The following is a 4,356-nucleotide window of genomic DNA, read 5'->3' as shown; positions in this document are numbered from 1 at the left end:
ACACACCGAGGAAACCAGATCTGAAAGAGACACGTGCACCCCAAATGTTCATCGCAGCACTGTTTATAATAGCCAGGACATGGAAGCAACCTAGATGCCCATCAGCAGATGAATGGATAAGGAAGCTGTGGTACATATACACCATGGAATATTACTCAGCCATTAAAAAGAATTCATTTGAATCAGTTCTAATGAGATGGATGAAACTGGAGCCATTATACAGAGTGAAGTAAGCCAGAAAGATAAAAGACAATAAGTATAACTACACGCACATATAATGGAATTAAAAGCTGGTAACGATACGCTATTGAAACAGGAAAAGAGACACAGTGTACAGAAACAGACTTTTGGACTCTGTGGGAGAAGCAGGCTGGGATGTTATGAGAGGAAATAGCATTGAAACACGTATAACTATCAAGAGTGAAACACAGATTCACCAGTCCAGGTTTGGTGCATGAGAAAGTGCTTGGGCGGTGCACCTGGGAAGACCAGGGATGGGAATGGGAGGGAGGCGGGGGCGGGAGGGGGATCAAGGAATGGGGAAAAATGTAAATTCTCTGGTGATTCATGGGTCAGTGGTATGGGTAACCCACTACAATATTGTTGTAAAAGTAATTAATTAGCCTCCAACTAATAAAAATGAATGAAGAAAAAATCTGCTTGTATCGTACAGTCCAGAGTGGTGTTTAGAGGGATTTAAGGAAAAGGAAATCCCAGGAAAACATTACTTGCTTGCATTACTGTTTCTCTTTGGTCCATCTCCAAGGGACTCTCCTCCCAGACATCCAGACAGACCAGCATCCAGGTAGATCTGGGATCCTCTGAAAGAGATGTGACACAGAGAAGTGGCTGTCAAGTGGATACTGAGAGTGAATATGAGGCAAAAATTCCCTCTACCAAAACAAATAGACATCTGAAAAACACCCTGGGGTCAGGAGCATGGGCAAGTCTTTGGGTTCTGTAAAGTGTGGGTCGTTCATTTGGAATGGAAATGAGATTCCTTAGACATTGGACACTTCTTGTTGTTCTGTCACTCAGCCATGTCTGACTCTTTGCAACCCCATGGACACCAGGTTTCCCTGTCTTTCACCATCTCCAGGAGTTGTGCTCAACCTCATGCCCATTGAGCTGGTGATGCTATCCAACCAGCTATCTCATCTTCATCCTCTGTCATGCCCTTGTCCGCCTGCCTTCAGTGTTTCCCAGCATGAGCATGTTTTCCAATGAGTTAGCTCTTTGCATCAGGTGGCCAAAGTATTGGAGCTTCAGCTTCAGCATCAAGCCTTAAAATGTATATTCAGGGTTGATTTCATTTAAAATGGACTGGTTTGATCTCCTTGCTGTCCAAGGGACTTTCAAAAGTCTTCTCCAGCATTACAGTTTGAAAGCATCAGTTCTTTGGTGCTCACTCTTCTTTATGGTCCAACTTTCACATTTGTACATGGCTACTAGAAAAACTATACCTTTGGCTATATGGGCCTTTGTCGGCAAAGTAATGTCTCTGCTTTTTAATACGCTGTCTGGGCTTGTCATTGCTTTTCTTCCACGGAGCAAGTGCCTTTTAATTTCATGGTTGCAGTAACCATCCACAGTGATTTTGGAGCCCAAGAAAATGAAGTTTTTGTTTCCTCATCTATTTTTCTTGAAGTGATGGGACCGGATGCCATGATCATTATTTTTTGAATGCTGAGTTTTAAGCCAGATTTTTCACTCTCCTCATTCACCTTCATCAAGAAGCTATTTACTGCCTCTTCACCTTCTGCCATAAGGCTAGTGTCATCAGCATATATGAGGTTACTGATATTTCTCCCAGCAATCTTGATTCCAGCTTGTGCTTCATCCAGCATGGCATTTCGCATGATGTACTCAGCATATAAGTTAAATGAGAAGGGTGGCAATATACAGCCTTGATGTACTCCTTTCCCAATTTTGAACCAATCCATTGTTTCATGTCCAGTTCTAACTGTTGCTTCTTGACTGACATACAGGTTTCTAAGGAGGGAGGTCAGATGGTCTGATATTCTCATCACTTTAAGAATTTTCCACAGTTTGTTGAAATCCACACAGTCCAAGGATTTAGCATAGTTAGTGAAGTAGAAGTAGATGCTTTTCTGGAATTCTCTTGCTTTTTCTATGATTCAATGGATGATGGCAATTTGATCTCTGGTTCCTCTGCCTTTGCTATATCCAGCTTGTACATCTGGAAATTCTTGGTTCACATAACATTGAAGCCTAGCTTGAAGGATTTGGAGCACTGCCTTGCTAGCATGTGAAATAAGGGCAATTGTGCAGCAGTCTGAACATTCTTTGGCATTGCCCTTCTTTGGGATTAGAATGAAAGTTGACCTTTTCCAGTCCTGTGGCCACTGCTGAATTTTCCAAATTTGCTGGCATATCGAGTGCAAGGTTTTAACAGCATCATCTTTTAGGATTTGAAACAGCTCATTTGAATTTCATCACCTTCACTATCTTTGTTTCCAGTGATGCTTCCTAAGGCCAACTCAACTTCACACTCAAGGATGTCTGGCTCTAGGTGAGTGATCACTCCATCATGGTTGTCTGTGTCATTCAGATCTTTTTTGTATGGTTCTTCTGTGTATTCTTTCCCCTCTCTTCTTAATATCTACTGCTTCTGTTAGGTCCATACTGTTTCTGTCCTTTATTGGCCCATCTTTGCAAAAAATGTTCCCTTGGTATCTCTAATTTTCTTGAAGAGATCTCTAGTTTTTCCCATTCTGTTGTTTTTCTCTATTTCTTTGCATTGTTCAGTTAGGAAGCCTTTCTTATCTCTCCTTGCTATTCTTTGCAACTCTGCATTCAGATGCATATATCTTTTCTTTTCTCCTTTGCTTTTTCATTTATCTTTTCTCAGCTATTGATAAAGCTGAGAACTCCTCAGACAACCATTTTGCCTTTTTGCATTTCTCTTTCTTCGGGATGATTTTTTAACACCTCCTGTACAATGTTGGAGAAGGCAATGGCAACCCACTCTAGTACTCTTGCCTGGAAAATCCCATGGACAGAGAAGCCTGGTAGCCTGCAGTCCATGGGGTCGCTAAGAGTTGGACACAACTGAGTGACTTCACTTTCACTTTTCACTTTCATGCATTGGAGAAGGAAATGGCAACCCACTCTAGTGTTCTTGCCTGGAGAATCTCAGGGACGGGGGAGCCTGGTGGGCTGCTGTCTATGGGGTCACACAGAGTCGGACACGACTGAAGTGACTTAGCAGCAACAGCAGCAGCTGAACAATGTTATGAACCTCCGCCCATAGTTCTTCAGGTACTCTGTCTATCAGGATCTAATCACCTGAATCTGTCACTTCCACAATAATTGTAAGGGATTTGATTTAGGTCATATCTGAATGGTGTAGTGGTTTTCCCTACTTTCTTCAATTAAAGTCTGAATTTTTGCAGTCAAGAGTTCATGATCTGAGTCACAGTCAGCTCTCTGTCTTGTTTTTGATGACTGTATAGAGTTTCAACATCTTTGGCTACAAAGAAAATAATCAATCTGATTTCAGTGTTGGCCATCTGGTGATGTACATGTATAGAGTTGTCTCTTGTGTTGTTGGAAGAGGGTGTTTGCTATGACCAGTGCATTCTCTTGGCAAAACTCTGTTAGCCTTCACTCTATTTTGCACTCCAAGGCCAAACTTGTCTGTTACTCCAGGTATCTTTTGACTTCCTACTTTTGCATTCTAATCCCCCATGATGAAAAGGGCATCTTTTTTGGGTATTCATTCTAGAAGGTCTTGTAGGTTTTCATAGAACAGTTCAACTTCAGCTTCTTCAGGATTAGTGGCAATAGACGTGGATTACTGTGATATTGAATAGTTTGCCTTGGAAACGAACAGAGAAATTCTGTTGTTTTTGAGATGGCACCCAAGTGCTGTGTTTCAGACTCTTTGTTGACTATGATGGCTACTCCATTTTTTCTAAGGGATTCTTGCATAAAGTAGTAGATAAAATGGTTATATGAATTAAATTCACCATTCTGGTCCATTTTAGTTCACTGATTCCTAAAATATCAATGCTCACTCTTGCCATCTCCTGTTTGACCACTTCCAAATTACCTTGACCCATGGATCTAACACTCCAGGCTCATATGCAATATTGTTCTTTACAGCATCAGACTTTACTTTCACCACCAGACACATCCACACCTGGGCATTGTTTTCGGTTTTGCTCAGCTTCTTCGTTCCTTCTGGAGCAGTTTCTCTGCTCTTCTCCAGTAGCATATCAGGCACCTACCAACCTGGGTAATTCATTTGCAGTGTCTTATCTTTTTGTCTTTTCAAACTGCTCATGGGGTTCTCAAGGCAAGAATGCTGAAGTGGTTAGCCATTCCCTTCTC

Source organism: Cervus canadensis, chromosome X, assembly GCF_019320065.1.
Source record: "Cervus canadensis isolate Bull #8, Minnesota chromosome X, ASM1932006v1, whole genome shotgun sequence".
Lineage (NCBI taxonomy): Eukaryota > Metazoa > Chordata > Mammalia > Artiodactyla > Cervidae > Cervus > Cervus canadensis.
This window is presented reverse-complemented; position numbering follows the sequence as displayed.